Source organism: Mustela putorius, unplaced genomic scaffold (genome assembly GCF_011764305.1).
Source record: "Mustela putorius furo isolate JIRA1106 unplaced genomic scaffold, ASM1176430v1.1 tig00003834_pilon_pilon_pilon, whole genome shotgun sequence".
NCBI lineage: Eukaryota > Metazoa > Chordata > Mammalia > Carnivora > Mustelidae > Mustela > Mustela putorius.
In genome coordinates, this window is record NW_025421987.1 from 9,116,737 (window position 1) to 9,134,241 (window position 17,505).

Sequence of the window (17,505 nt, forward strand, 5' to 3'; positions counted from 1 at the left end):
AAATACATTAGTCTCTCCCCTTTGTTATACAATAGTCAACACACTACACATTATTTTTTTGATCCTTGGAATTTTCATTAATACATAATGGTGATTCTTCAGTAGCTGTACCAGAGAATATCTTCATTCATTTCTATGGCTAGATAAGCATTGCATTTTATGTTGTATACAAACTGAGTTTTGCTTCCTGAATTCCCTTTATGGAATACAAATCCAGTAGACATGTAGATACCAGTTCATTTTGTCCCCAAGACCACATGAAAGATGTTAGACCATGGTCCTTGGCTAGGGTGTCAGGCCATTATACCATGTTGTTAAAGTGACTGAAGGTTATTGACTTACTGTAATCGGAGTCCGATATCTGATTTAGTTGAATATATCCATTTCAAAAGAAAAACCCAGGATTTTTGGTGTGTAATCCTTTGTGTACCTTCCTTTAACCCTTTGCCATTAGGTTGGACATAAACAATACTTAATATCAGTGACTAATGACAGTAGTTCTTCAGTCTGGCGGCAAAACAAAGCAGTTCAGAAACTAATCAGAAAGATACAATCAGGTATATGCTAGAGGTGAGGGATACTTTTTATTTTCTTTGTTCTGACTCTTGGAGTATCCTCTTTGCAGTAATTCAGGTCCTGTCTATACTTACCAGAAGAAAGTTGTATCTGTTGTATTCTTTAAATGGTGATGCCAACTAAATCTAGTTCGTTGCAACAGAACTTTGGAAAGATCAATAAATCTTAGACCTTTTCTTTGTTTGTTTGCTTAAGATAGTAGATATAAGGCTTGTCCTTCTTTTCTCATTTAGAGTTTGAAGGGAAGTAACATTTTTGTAAATTACCCTAATCTTATCATAAGTGAGTGGGTAAGAATTATTCTCTCCAATTTGGCAATTCAGCTAATATTTACTGAGAAATTTCTCTTTACCAGGTATTATTTTCAGAGCCCTGTATGTATCAAATCATTCAGTCCCTATGAGGTGGGTAGTGTTACTGGCCCCATTTTATAGAAGCAGGGAAGCAGGAAGCAGAGAACTTATGAACTTGCTCAAAATAATAGCAGAACTAGGATGCAGTTGAGCCATAATTAAAACAAAACAAACAAAAAAACAATAAGCAGGACATTTAGCTAAGCACTGTTACTTTCTACCACTAAACTTTTTACCATCAACCTCTCAGTTGAGGAAACCAGTTCAGAAAGCTCAAAGCCGTGTATCTACTAAGTAGCAAAGCCAGGGTTTGATTCTCAAGTCTAACACCAAACCTCTATCCTCTTAGTTGCTAATAGTTATAGGTAAATGTAGATGTAGGTATAAACATAAAGGTAAGTAAAGATATTTGGGGCAGGTTGTGCATTACTGAGGTGAGGTGAGTTGTGCCTTCACTGAGCCAATCATAAATTCTTTGAACTGTTTTATAATTGCAGGTCACGGTCAACTATGCAGTTGTTTCTGGATAGATTACCGTAAAATCTCTACTTAAGTTCTTTTCAGTTATCATGTCCTCTGTGAAGCCTTGTCGGTCCCACCACCCCTGACATCCAGCATGCAGAACCAGTCAAGGTCGTCCTCTTTCCTTGGTGCCTTTTTCCATAGCATAGCTAAGGGAACTTACCAATACTTCATTATATGTATTTGTTCAACATGTGTCTTCTTGTTTATCTGTGATATCTTTAAATGAAGTAGGGTGACCTGGTTTTTGTATTAAGGCATGTGGTGTATTGTTTAGCCCCCAATAGGCAGTTGGTGAAAGAATTTAAAAATTGATGATGCCGTGGAGCGCCTGGGTGGCTCAATGGATTAAGCCGCTGCCTTCGGCTCAGGTCATGATCTCAGGGTCCTGGGATCGAGTCCCGCATCGGGCTCTCTGCTCAGCAGAGAGCCTGCTTCCCCCTCTGTCTCTGCCTGCCTCTCTGCCTACTTGTGATCTCTCTCTCTGTCAAATAAAATAAAATAAAATCTTAAAAAAAAAAAAATTGATGATGCCGGGGCGCCTGGGTGGCTCAGTGGGTTAAAGCCTCTGCCTTTGGCTCAGGTCATGATCTCAGGGTCCTGGGATTGAGCCCCGCATCAGGCTCTCTGCTCTGTGGGGAGCCTGCTTTCTCCTCTCTCTCTCTCTCTGCCTGCCTCTCTGCCTACTTGTGATCTCTGTCTGTCAAATAAATAAATAAAATCTTTAAAAAAAAATTTGATGATGCCTATACTATCCTGAATTTCACAATCTTAACATTTGCTTAACTGTAATGAATGTGAGCTATATACCTTGAAGAAGTCTGATATTGTTAGATAAAGTAAAATATGGAATACTATCTTTTACATTCTCAATTTGGATAAAAATTTCTAAAAATAATTTTGAATAATTTTTATCTTTCATCACCATACGTGAATAAACCCTACTATGCCTCTAAACTCTGGCATCTGAAATTCTTCTACTTGACCTGCTTGCTACCCGTTTTCAAAGTTCTTTTCTCTGTGGTGCCTGTTCTTTGCTTCATGGGGATCTCTCCCATTGCCTCCTTCCTGGTCTTGCTACTCCCAACTCATCTCCTAGATGACCGTCTTCTCCAGGCTCACATCCACCTCTGTGAATGTGGCAGTTCCATTGTCAGCTTTCACCACCCACTTCAGAACCAGGCATATAATTTGTCTTTATTTCCAGGGAGAAGCAAAGTTACTTGGATTGCCCTAAAACATGCGGGGAGACTTAATTGATAGTCACTTCTCGAGGACATTTTCTATTCCACCATGTTTCCTTTGAGCCTACTTTGCAATAGGGATAATATTCGCAGGCTACTAATATAAAATTTATGGAACAAGAAAACTCTATCGAAATAACTGCCATCAGCAAACCACCTGAATTGGACTTGCTTTTCTTTTAATCAGCGGCAAGTCGAAAACATCATACTTTTTGTAGGAAATCAAAATAATGCAAATTTTACTTTAGAAGCTGAAACACACTTGCCACGTGGGCTATTTGAACTTCTTAATTATTTTTCCCATTGTTAAGTAGACAGCATTGATGTGGATATAGGGACATCATGGAATGTTGACCAATTGATTATCTTTCCTCTCTGTCCATCACAGGGGAGGAGGAGAATGGAGAGGTTGAGATAAAGTTTAAAAGACAGAGGACTGAAATGAAAATGAAAATAAAAGGGTAATAACAGAGATAAGTTGCAGCTAAGGATTTTTTTAGAATTCAATAATTAACAGAATTAGTACTACTTTATTTTCTTATAAACACTTGGAGTTCTTAGACTAATGTGCTGCTCCTTTCTCCTCTCTCCCTCTTTATCTCTCTCTCTTTTTCTTTTTTTTCAAATCAGAGCAGTGAGTGTTACAGAGATTATTTTCAGCGATATATCTGTGTGAAGATAAATGTTTCTCTTCTTCTCCCCACTGATTAGTACAATCTCAAATGGCAAGTGTGAGAAACTCCATCTTTTGATGTCATTCCTGCATCCCTACTCCAGCCCCAAACTCAAAGAGAGGAAGATCAGAGTGTTCCTTCTCCTTTTTCCCCTTGAAAAAGAATCTGGCATTTCTCCCCATTTCTTCTGAAAGCAGACATTTAGAATAATCAAGACAGCATTCTTACATTTTCTGTTTCCATGGAATCTACAGAAGGTCTAAAGTATCCAGGATGCCCTGTTAGCCCATAACGCCATTATCAGATTTCCAGTCTCTTGAGCTTAACTTAGATCTTCAGAAATATAATGCAGGGCTGTTTTCAACAGAGAAACTCTGCATGAAGGGCCTTTTAAATGATAGCTTCTAAACTTTCGGTATGCCTTTGATGATTTCACACTCTGACTATTTTTGCATCTTCCTGACATTTGCAGTTCCCTCAAGGCATGTAGTATAGTACACACACTACCCATGGTTAGATAATCACAAGTTTAGATATTTGTGAATGTTCAGGTTCTGAAGAAGAAAAGTGACTTCAGGCAAGGATACTTGTCAACATAATCACAGAAAATCCCAGGGAATCCTATTTGCATGCATTCACAGATATGAGTACTTGGTTTTGTTTTATTGTGTTTTGTTTCACCCTCATATGATTTCTTCTTTATTTTTGCTGTGGCTATTTGGTTTTGTTTGGTAGTCCTTTTCTGTTCATGTATGTTTAAACCACAGTAAATTTATCATGGAAATTTTCTGATTTGTTGGGAGTGGGGAGATCATGTGAAACTTGATACCATTTTGACACAAAATCTGTTTTATTTTGGGAGAAATTTGATGTGTCTAAGAGATTTCATTTTTAAAATCTACCCCCTTTGATAATACACATTAAATCCCCAAGCTGAGTTTGTCCTTGATTCCTTGCAAAGAGCTCAAAATTGTAGATGGAGTCAGATATTTTAGGGACATACCAACAAATGAGTGAGCACATATTAAAATAAAAATTGTTTGCCTCTTGATCTTATTTTCTATACCGAGGAATAGCAAGCCCGCTGATTGAATATAAAGTTGTATATGATAAACTTGAACCTGAAAATGGATATTAAAAAAATAATGAAAATTCCAGATTAGACAGAGTAGACATTTCTGACATTCCCTTTTTATATTCTGTTACACATCTATGATTATTTTCATTAATCATGACTCGTAAAGTCTTCCTTACTCAATCCTACATTGAACTGTGTTGAATTTCAACCTATCATTAGGACGACTCAAAGTTGAGCTGAAACTCAGCTACTTTTGTGGCACCTGGATGGCTCATTCAGTTAAGCATCTAACTTTTTTTTTTTTTTTAGAATGAATTATTTTATTTGAGAGAGAGTGAGAGCACACATGGTAGGGAGGGGCAGTGGGACTGGAAGAGAGAATCTTAACCAGACTCTGTGCTGAGCATAAACTGGACACAGGGCTCGATCCCAGGGCCCTGAGATCATGAACTGAGCTGAAATCAAGACCCAGTCACTTAACTCATTCAGCCACCCAGCCGACCCTACGCATGTGTCTATTGATTTTGGTTTCCATCATGAGCTCAGGGTTATGAGACCAAGTACCCCCATCAGCTGGGTGCTCAGCATGAAGTCTGCTTCAAATTTTCTCTCTCCCTCTATGTCCACCCTTCCCCACCCTCAGAGGCTCTCTCCCTCAAGAAAATAAAGTAAATAAATTTTAAAAAATCCTTTAGAACAAAACAAAAAAATTAACTATTTTTTTTCTTTTGGTTCCTAAAGGTAGATTTATTCATTTTGATCTAGAAGTTATTAAGTCAAGAACTCTCTTCTACATTTTGCCAAGGAGGAAAAAAATATTCAGGAGGTATCATCCATAGGAAATTTAAGATTTGGGCTGTTTTCCTTTCTATTTGCTTCATCCATGCTTCTTTCTAAAAGAATAGATTTTTCATCCATAGTAAGATCTGTAGTATATCTTTTCTTTTCTTTCTTTTTTTTTTTTTTGAAGATTTTATTTATTTATTTGAGAGAGTGGGGGGAGGGGCAAAGGGAGAGGGATAAGCAGACTCTTTGCAGAGCAAGGAGCCCAGCTCGGGGCTCGATCCCAAGACCCTGGGGCCAGAACTGGAGCTGAAGGCAGACGCTTAACTGACTGAGCCACCCAGGCACCCTCTGTAGTATTTCATAGATGTTTATCACTTCAGTTTTAATAAACCTGCATAGACTAGCTCAAATAAAATCACTAAAAGTACTAAGGCTTTATCTATGTGTGTTTGGGGAAGGAAGAGGTTATATTTATAACAACTTACCTAACAGAGGTTTATCAAAAATTTCAGAGGGATTCTAGAAAAAATTGGCCAATTAACAAAAACAAAATATATTCTCTTGAGTATTTTCACATGCAGAATATTTACAAAAAAAAAAAGTCAGGATTGGCACTACTTTTTCATATATTCTCTTTACATATGCAGTCATCATAAATATATGTGATACTTGGGTGGAGATTAGTGCTGAATTGTTTTCCAGAGTGTTAAGATTTATATATCAACTGAAACTCTTTAAATCGGATCTTGTTAATGCCAGAATGAAATATACTAATTAATATTTCCCAGATATTTAGATAATACTTCCTCCTCAGTGTCTGACTAAATAACGGCTTTCACTAGTTATTAACCTAAGAATTCTTCCAGCAAATTCATCCTTTTCCTGATGTTGTAATCTGAGGAGCTTCCAATATTTATTTTATTCCAAATTATTTTCTAAAAAAGTGACCCAAACTATAAAGTACTTCTTTAGGCCTATATCTCAGATAGATAAATCAGCCCTCTGAACAGAAGATAACTACTCTTTTCAACTTGTAGAAACAATCAAATGATAATCTTGTAGTCAAGAAGATTTTGCACTGCTTAAACACAGAGGTTGTGCCTTATTGGTCTGTATGGCTCTCCATCTAGTACTTTGCTTGAAATACAAGTGATATTCCATAATACCATTTTAATACATAGAGTAATAAATTTACAACATATGTTGAATCAAGACTCATATAGAGTCTTGAACCATCAATAATAAACAATCAGAATTTGAGTCATGAAAACTTGAAATATTGAGATGTAGAATAGGACTAGATTTATGGAAAATTCCACTTACAGACAAAACCTTAAGTAGTGTAAACCTTCCTCTCTCTACCTCAACATCTTCAAAATTTCCATAGTTTCAAAGCTGTTGGGCTCATTGAATTGTTGACTCTAGACAGTTTCCATTCTCTGATAAATAGAAATATCCACCACATTTTGTTAGAATCCAGGCTTTGTGATTACAGATACAAAATGTGTTTCTTTGTTTTAACATTTATTAAATCATTTATAAGTGATTAGAGTAGTATTGTCCTGCTGTTTTAACATTCAAAATTATGATTATTTCACGTCTTTTCAATTTCCATTGTAATATCACTGATGTGACCTTTTAGGGGTAGTACATGGACCTAGAAGACACATCTGAAGATAACACTGGAACAGAGTTTAGCAATGATAAGCTATGAAGAAACCTAAAGATTTATCTTGGTATGTCTGTGGAAGCTTCTTCTCCAGAGACCTTTCACAACTTTTCCTGTGGGAAGATTGAGTTATAAAACTTCTCTCTTCTGTGAGGTCCTTGGAATGAACTCTCAAATAAAATAAGACACTTCCCCTATTAACAGTCCTATCAGTTACATAAAGCTCTTTCCCCATAGGAGGACATTGCTGTGTTCTCCTGTCTCATGTAGCAGTGAAGACACTTCACAGAAGGGTTGTGATAATTTACTCAAGTCTCAGTAGAGTGAGTGACAGAGCCTAGATACAGGAATCCTAACACTCGGTCCAGGGATTCTCTATCATGAGATTTCTAATCCTAAATCTAGAAGTTAAATCTAACCCCACCAACAGCAATAACTATAATACAACAAGGAAAAACAAAAATATGATATGTTGTCTTATAAAGTAAATTTGTAATGCCATTTATATTTTATTATTCTAACAGTAATGCTTATTGAGTGCTAATAAGAAGCACTTTGTACTGCGCTAAAAATTTTATTTTTATTTTATTATTTTATCTTTACAGAAACCTTCAGAAGTGGCAATGAATATTGTCTTTATTTTCTAAGTATGAAAAAATAAGACTTAAAAAGTGAAATAACTTTCACAAGTTTGCACCACTAGTGGTACCCTAAGAGTTAAATTCTGACTTCAGAGCCTGTTCTCATAACTGAAATAGTAGTGAATGTTTACCAAAGAGCTGTCCACTCAAAAAAGAACAACACACACACACACACACACAGAGCCCAAAACAAAACAAAAAAACAAGCAAAATAACAAAACAAACAAAAAAACCCCATGGTATAGAATTAATGCATTTCATTACATTTCAGTTACAAAAATGTCAAGTTATACACCATTGTGGAAGCTTCTAGTTTAGCGTTACACCAGGTACATTTCTAGTAGCACTTGAGGGTCATAAGATGTTTTATTAAAACACATTTTCTTAACTGTTAAAATTCAGTTAATTTTTTCAACTAGATTATTCTTTTTAAACATAGTCTTGCTTGCTCAAATCAGAAAAGTTTGAAGGTCAAATTTTGAAGTATTTTTGCTTGGGTTCTGAAAAGAAATATCAGCTGTCCCACCACTTACCCTTGCCAAGTGGTCAGATGTTTATAGCAAATTTAGTTATATTCTCTTCATATGTATAAGCAGCCAGCCCAAACTCTGTCCCCATATATTCATACACGTATTTATTTTCCTATAAAAGTAAAATTTTACTAAAATGTAAAAGGATGTGGAGTGGTTTTCTCAATTTACAATGAATAAGTAAAAATGTTTTGGGGTTCCCTTCCATTATCATCAGTATTACTAACCCCCTCCCCCACCCCCCTTCCCCCTCCTCTCTTCCCCCTCCCCCCCCACCCCTTCTCCTTCCTCCTCATCCTTCTATTCCTCTTCTTTCTTTCCCTCACAATTAAGGCTAAATTCTAGTTTCTGCTGGGAAGGAATGATATGTCTTGAGTACTTTATCACACTCTTCCATTTGGCCTTTTACCACCGTAGTAAATTGACTGTAAATCAGGGAGGAACTTTAATACACCAATAAAATATATATTTTAAAAAATGTCTTAATGAGCAATGTTCTCTAAAAGCAGTTTTTAAATGGAAAGAGGATTTTGGCATTTGTAAATATAGACCATGCAGTGAACTCAGATTTGGCTACAGAGATATTTCCTTTTTTATATTTAATTTCTTATTTTAAAAAAATCCCTCCATCCCAAATATATGCTACCAATACAGTAGCCTCTAGTTCCATGTGCCTATTATTTAAAATTAAATTATTTAAATTTAAATTATTTAAAATTAAATAAAATATAAAATTTAGTTCCTCATTTTCACTAGCCATATCTTAGTTGTTCAGCAGCCACTTGTCTTGGTGACTGTGTCTTGATAGTATAAAAACAGAACATTTCCATCATCACAGAAAGTGCTCTTGAACAGCACTGTCCAATAGAGCTGGATGTTTGAGTACTCAAGAAAATCAGACAGTATTACAGAAATCGCCTTATATTTAGAATATATGTGTGTATATTTATTAATTTATTATTAATTCTAATTCATAATTTTTAAAATTTCTCTCTTTGAATAATTTTAATTTTGACTTAAGCCATTAACATTTTTTTCTCTTCTTGGGTATTTCAGCAAGGTACCATTGGCTTAGCTACTCTATAGGCATGTAGGTCTGTGTTTATGACATCACTTACAGCAAGTATGGATACTAAATCCAGACATGTGCTCCTCTGGTCACGGAAGGACAGGGTTGTACTCTTGCCTTATACTTCACAATGTCAAACACATTCCCTATGAAGGAATATAAAGAGGATTAGAAACTTGTGATTTTACCTGATAATGTTTAATAAATACAGTGATATCCAGAACAGAAGAAGTAGGGCTTTCCGAAAATTCACTAGGGCTAGACCACCTAGAGTGGAGTAGGACTCTGTGGGATGGTGATGGTAAGAACCAGGACCACAGCCCAGTCTCTGAGCTCCTTCATCCACATCAACCATGTAGCTCTGAGTCCATCCCAGGCTGTCTGTGTTACCTTCCCAACAGGTCATCTATAAACTGGTCAATCTCCTCCTGGAAAAAGTAAAATGATTGTGTCGGACAAAGTTGTTGTTAAGTACCTTTGGTTTTCTTCTGGGTCTATGAAAGCTATAATCAAAATGTGATATAGAAAGAATAAATACCATATTTTAAAGTAATTTTTGGACATTTATATTTTAAAGACATATGGCAATCCAGATTACCCATTATTCCTGCAGACATCACATTCGGTATACAGAGTGCCCAAAGTTCTTATTGGGGAGATTGTCCACTCAATCCCTAGCATCCCAACATCTCAGGGCATCTTTCCGGTCTGTCTCTCATTAGAACCTCTTTCAGCTTTCAGAGAAGTGAACACATGTTTCCTCTCCCTGCCCTGCACTTTCCGGATGTGTTCCAGTCCCTTTGGATTCCAAGTCTGCCTTCACTTAAATGCCCTCCCCAGTTCTGAGTCTCATGGTTTCATGTCTGCTTTGTTCCCCCCAAAGGAATTAACCCCACCTTCCCAAATATTTCTCTTGGAGTCCACAGCTCTGCTCATTGTGAAGAGAGTAGTATTTTCTCTTACATTAATTAATTAATTTATAGGACCAGGTATTGTGCTAGCAGTTGAGGAATAAGGGGGAGGAGGTGATGGTGTATAAGACAGAACATCCCCCTAGCAAATTGCTTGTAACCTCAAGTATGTGTTCAAATCTGAGATTTCATTATAATTCCCTGAGTATGTATGATAAGAGGATATGTAAATATCAAAACAAAAAGGATTCCTTTATGGAAGGTAAGAAGTATACACACCTCAGGATGTTTGGACTATCTCATTTGCTTCCTATGATCTATTGTCCATATTCTCTCTAATCCCTTGAGACTTATTATTTCAAAAACTTAATTTTAGCCAGCTCATGCATAACAGATTTTTATCTATGGAAAAAATGGCAGTGTGAAATAAGAGGTGTCAAAGCCGTGATATTTCAGGAAGCTTTGATGTTAAATTGAAGGTTGGCATTTCGTTTAGAAGTGTGTTCCTCTATCCTTTGACTTCATTAATCATCTTTAAACTATTAGTGGCCACGGTAATGAAGTTATTGAGATATTGCTTGTGTGGTCTAACATGTATCTTTAACAGACTGTTTTTGAATTGCTAAAATTCAACCTATTTGACACTGTCAGAAGAGCTTTAATGTCTTTCATTGTGCAAACTTTGTTTTTGTCACCCTTGACAAATCTTAATAGGGATTAATTTAGTTCTGGGGGACAGAATAAGCTGCAAAGTAACCCAGCATTGGGTTGTGTATCCAAACGAGTCATGAGCTTTGCTTTTCCCGCTGCAGGCAGAGACTTTGCTAAACCTACAATGGACACAGAATTAGATGCCTCTCCTTTCTGTCTCTTACTCCTTCTTATTTAACATAACCTCTTTCTTTCTTGTGTGGCCCAATTTAAAATTATATATTGTGAAGGTATTTGAAATTGCAGTAATAAATATGTGTTCTACACATTTTTAATCACTTGCCAGTCTGCATTAGCCTTTTAATTATTAATAAAGTGAAATCCATTGATTTCCTCCAGTTGTTCGAACATGAGTCTGACCTAATCCTGCCTCAGGCTTGAGGGGTTCCAAGATGAACAGCAAATCCTTGAGCTAAACATTAATTTTGTGGGATTTAAACATAGTACTATTTTTTTTATTCCTGAAAGAGGCTACTCCTTTGTCTTTTTCCTACTGCATTTGCAGAAGTATTATGAACTTTGGTCTGTTTCATGTTATACATACAAAGTAAATCTTGGACAAAACAAGTTTGTGATGTCACTAAAATTTGACCTTTCTCATTATTTTGTTCTGATATTAGAAATTTTACCATGGATACTCATAAAATGATAGGTTCAGAAGACTTTAATACCATTTTTAAATTAAACTGAAGCACTTGTATTAATAGAGCACTTTTGATTTTCATATATTAGAAAGAACTCCTTTTTTCTAGTTGTATTTCCAACCTTGTTCAATATCTCATTTGGATTTATTGCAAATTTTCTTAATGATATCTCATTTTCTACTTTCCTTTGTTCATTGGCCCAGTATCAGTTAACATGTTTTTATCTGTTATACCTACAGAAATTGAATGTTATGTCACTTCCCCTTCTCAGCCTCTTCTTATAAAAGTATGTTAGTGAAACAGGCTGGCAAGATGGCTTTTGAGTAGAAATTTGTATTTGGTCTTGTTTGTTGTTTTTATTTAATTTTTTTACTTTTTTATTCTTTGGTAAAAGCACAGGTTAGAGTTTTGAAGTTGGTAAATAGCATGAACTAAAACTTCTGGAAGACAGAGAACACACATAGAAACTTCCTCTTCATTGTAGATGTTCAAATAGTGTTTCTCAAGGACAGAAGGAAAATTGCCTCTAAGTATAGTACCACGCAGTGACTGCATGTAATAAGGCACTTGTAAATATGTGGGTGAATTTGTGAATGAATTAGCTGTTACACGATAAACTTCTCAAACAGTGTTTGTTGATGACAGCCCTCTTAGCCAGGACAGTAGCACATAGTTCAGAATAGTCATATTTGGAGAAAATTTATTACAGCCTTACTGATCCAAATGTCATAATGTTATTATCCAATAGTCATTAATTTACTATTCATATGCTAACTGTTGCATGTTTAACTTCATCCATTTGGGTGTTCCTTGCAACCAACTGGGCTTCTCGTAATGTGCCAAGCTTATAGAATATAATTTTATGTTCACCTTATGTAGAATGTAATTTTATACACATCTATAAATCATTCTGTCAATTTATTAAAATCTACAATAGGCCTTTTTAAACCCAGAGTTAGTTTAAACATTTACAATTGGAAGCTGAGAAATGCAGGTTGCAAGTGTGTGGTGTTTTTTTTTTTTTTCTTTTTTGACCAAACCATAGCCAAAAAAAAAAAAAAAAGTTGTTTTTATATGTGCAGTCTTTCCCTGCATGGAAAGTTCTCATAACTGCCTCTGATCCCAAATCTCAGGGAATTTGTTTTCAACACCATAATAGTCTTTCAAAAGCAACCGTGATTATAGTAACTTCAAAGCAGCAAGCATCTGTACTTTAAGATGGGCCAATGGAAGCCAGCATCCGTCTTCCATAAAGAAAGCAACCAGGCTCTTCTCTGCTGCCACTTACAGGGCTTCCTCGGGGACCTTGTTAGATGCTTTCATGTGAAGACCATTTGACCCACTTCTGATTAGTGTGCGGGTTTCACGGCAATGGCTTCTGGGAGGGAGATGCCGTTGGCTGGTCGCCTCCTTATTCTTGAACTGAAAGAAAACTCTCAGTGGAATATATTAAGGATAATAAAGGGAAGAAGAAACACCAGTTTAAAAAAAGGTTGAAATATTGAACTACTATTTTAAAAAAATCCAAGGAAAACATATTTCTATACTGATTGTTAAGAGGATAACACAGTTGGTGTCACAGTGTCCTATTTTGTGTTCAGAAGAGTTTAACTTCTCCATTTCATTTTCTGGAAATAAGGGTTTTGAGAACACAGAAGAAGTGACTCTGGCTCATTTTTACCTTTGGTCCGTCGGTTTTCCATTCCCTGAATGACCATTTTTCCATTTAGAATAACACTAAAAAATGCTAAAATATCTTGAACCATAAAGATACCAAGAATGCCTGAAACACTAATACTTCAAAAATTATTGTTATAGCTTTTATAGTCTAGGTAAAATCTTCCTTACCAAATTTCTGTTGTCATGAATATTAGCAACTGTGTTGGTATCAAGGCAGCAACCGTTTTGTAACCATATTACACCATCTTTAAAATTCAATGCCAATGTTTCTTTAATAACTGTTTAATTTAGAATTTATTTAAGATCCTGCTTGCATAAATAAGCCCATACTTCTCCATTTTTTTATACTAACAGGTTGCTTACACTCACAAAAACAATCTGCTAAGACAATAATTTATTTAATGGCTTCTTGCTATTTTAATTTTTTTTAATATATGAAAATATTTGACCACAGAATCCATCATTTCCTCCTTTCCTACCTCCACCCCATGTAGGATTGCAACAGTCTAATTTTCCATTAGTATAGATTAATTTTAATGTAACTTAATACATATCACTGTGCATTCCACATGTGGGGTTCAAGTACTCTCATTTTTAATTTCTCCTGCTTTATCCCTTTAAAAACCACAGCTGTTACTAGGATAACAAAAATGATGTTGAATAACTGCTTACTTTTCCACTTTCCCGCAGGGGTGCGGGAACAGCAGGTAGCATAGCCTCATCCCCAAACCAGATGTTACTTTATTAAAAATTGAACATTTTGGAGGGACTAGAAGGAGATTTATGCTCTAGGAGAGCGGCAAAATTAGAAGGGGTAAGAGTATCAGATGGTCTAATTCAGCTTTTAAATTCAATCTTTGCTTGTATTTTATTATCAGTGTTTTATTTACATCGTATTTTAAATGTTTGTGGACCAATAAAATACCCAAGGTCTCACCTGACACTAATTCATTGTTACCGTTAGTCAATCCAACAAGTTTTTCTGGATTCTTAACCATAAAATGACATCAGGATAAGTTCTGTACAGGATTCTAATAATAGAATGGAATGCAATATAGTTCTTCCTTTACAAGAGTCTAATTGTTAATAACAATTCACTGTTATTTAATTATCAATAGAATTTTAAAGGAGTTTAATGTGTTTTGTAATACATATTAATCTACCATTTAACTATGTCACTATAATTTTGTTGGATTATATTTTCTGTAGATTTTTTTTTTATATTTCTTTAAGGCATGTACAAGCCATAGGTGTCAAAGTGCTGTCATTTTGCCTGTGTTCAGAAATTTTTTTCCTCTAATTCTCTTTGGAGGCATGCTGAAAATTTCAACTACTAAGAAATCATTCTGCAATCACTTAATCCTTTGGGCATCCAAATAATCAAGAAAATTGTGTATTTTCAAATCTGCCAGTAAGATTTTAAAATTGTATATGAGAAATTCTTTTTTTTTTTAAGATTTTGTTTATTTGACAGATAGAGGGATCACAAGTAGGCAGAGAGGCAGGCAGAGAGAGGGAGGGTGAAGCAGGCTCCCTGCTGAGCAGAGAGCCAGAGGTGGGACTTGATGCCAGGACCCTGAGATCATGACCTGAGCCAAGGCAGAGGCTTAACCCACTGAGACACCCAGGTGCCCATTTCTGAGAAATTCTTAAAGAAGATATTTTTGCATTCTCAATTGCATCCATCTACCCCCAAGTTAAAGTTCTGGGGACTTTTGTCTCTACTTCCTGGGTTACTATTTGCATCTCTATATGCTAAATGATGATGATAGGTACTGCTTTTTTCAATTACCACTCAAACACAAAAGATTCACAATTTGTGGGAAAATTACAAAATAATGAGTGAAACTTTTTAAGTAAATCTAATGGTAGTCAGTCTTTAAATTGCTCTAAATAAATAAATTTCTTCCTTGCTATGCTTCTGAGTTGTTTCATCTTTGAAAAGCAAATTACAAAAAGCCTCCTCAGCACCTTCCAACGACAATGCAGTGACAAAAGAGTAACTCCATAAAACACTTGATCTTTAAAATATTTATGTATTTCTGTTGTAGTTCCTATTGCCGCTAGAGACTAATTGAGCACAATTACGCAGAATCATTGATTTTTAATTTGTTGTACTTAAAGACATATCTATTTGCAGGTGTTGATATCAGTTGCTTCCCTCCACAGCCCCCGCCCCCACTCCCATGCTAAATGTCTCTGGACACAATCATCCTATTAGACGCTGCCATGATCCAACAGACGCTGCTGTTGTTGAGTGTCTCCGTTATATAAGTCTATTAACTGCCAGTGAGGGTAGTTTGAACCTTGCAGTTAGCCAGTCAGCAAAAATACATCATGGCATTTGTCTTAATGGTGTCAATTTTGTTTTATAGCATTAGATAAACAAAGGAAAGGAAGACACTTATCTGGTCAAGCTATTCTATAGTACTGTGAAACTATGAGTAGAACAATTTTTAGTTTTCTTTAAGGAGGGAATGGGAGTTCATCATTTGAGGTCTACAGTACAAGTGAATGCATTGAGAGAATTGTGGCAAGTTTTGATTAAATATAAATATATGTCAGAAGTTCCAGATTATAAATACTTAAAGGATGTGGAAGGGTAAGATCTCTGAACTTCAGAAAATATCTGTGCATGTAGTATTATTCTATTACCTGGTTTTTCAAAGAAAATATCCATAGTGTTACTATAGAAGTACATACTACTTCTGAAAAAAAATTATTTGTCCCTCCATCCAAAAGGAGATCCATCTGTGTATCTTGGAGAATTATATGGGACCAAAAAGGCTTAGTCAGTGATTTTGATCATGGTGTGTCCCTCTGTTGTACTCTGCTAATCAAGAGATTTGGTGAATTCAAACTACATAAAAATCTACACAGTGGAAATTCTTCATGAAAATACACTTAAACTGGTTATAACTGAGAGTAGTAATCAAAGACCTTAGTTTCTTTTTTTTTTTTAAGATTTTATTTATTTATTTGACAGACAGAGATCACAAGTAGTCAGAGAAGCTGGCAGAGAGAGAGGAGGAAGCAGTCTCGCTGCTGAACAGAGAGCCGGATGCAGGGCTCGATCCCAGGATCCCAAGACCATGACCCAAGCTGAAAGCAGAGGCTTTAACCCACTGAGCCACCCAGATGCCCCAAAGACCTTAGTTTCTAAAGAACATTGGAAATGCATTCTCTAGAACAATTTCATCTCCATGAGTTGCATTCTAATATAAACTCTTACATAGAAGGTACTGTCCATCTTCTAGGTGATAACCCAGGTTGGAGCTGGTGCTTTATAGGTGAGAATACAATCAGTTAATTTGACTAAAAATCCTGAGTAAGATATATATCCATATACCTCTCTGTATCTAGTAACCACACCATTTGGCAAAGAGGTATGTCCTCCTTTAGGCAATTTGTGTATGTATGACATTTACCTATAAATGAATGCGATGAGTGTTCAATATGATTTATAAAATATTTTTAGCAATAAACTGTGGTTTATAAATAGCATTTATTTTTAAAGATTTTTTTTCTTCTACTTAATGTAATCTATAACATTTAAGGGCTCTAAATCGTCTTGCAGTGGAAAATACTTAAGTGCATTGCCTAGCTTTGTGTTGGATCCCCGAATTTACCTGCCTAAGGGTTTCTTTGATTATTTCAGTAATGTATACTATTTTTAGAAAAGCCAGACAATAAAAACAAATAAGGAGAAAGAGACAAATAGAAAGAGAGAGGAGAAAAAAAACTTTAAACCCTTTTATATACTAGTACAAAAAGAATGTATTTAACATTTAAGTATATAGTCTTCTTTTATTTTATACACATGAGGAATTATATAGTACATTATAAATACTTTATTATATATATAACACACTTTATATATAAATTATACACTAATATTTACTCCAATAATGAGATAATGAGTCATTTTTAAGCTACTTATATGAACCTTCCTTTCTACACTTAACTGGGTTTTACCCATCTAAGCCATATGCTATCTCTTTGGACCCAGGGAAACCAAAATAGAGGATTTGCAGAGAAGATGCAGGAATTAGTTTGGAATGTTGGGTGGCAAGAAGTGAGTGTTCAGACTGAAAAGGTAGCTGTGGGAGGTCTTGATACCAAACTGAAGAGATTATTCAATTATTAACTCTCAGTGTTCTTTCGATTTTAAGAGTGGGGGAACAGAGAAAGGGAGATTAAATTTTGTAGTCTATAGTTAGACTATATATTTTACAATGTAAGACTATCTGCAAGGGAAAAAAATCATTTACTTTGGTAAAAATCTTCTTCTGGGTCAAGTTTATAGACAACATAGATTTTTACTGGGCCTCTTTTTCATGACTTCATTAAAACCAAGTCTTATAAAGCAGCTGAAAATTAATAGATTTTTCCCCCTTTGCTAGAACTTGAGCTCCTT

General features: G+C 35.5%; 1 protein-coding gene across 22 annotated transcripts in view; it reads left to right on the forward strand.

Annotated features, from left to right (window-relative positions):
* The window catches only part of ROBO2 (roundabout guidance receptor 2), a 1,685,112-nt gene that overhangs the window by 1,416,947 nt on the left and 250,660 nt on the right, over positions 1-17,505 (forward strand). The window lies entirely within an intron of this gene.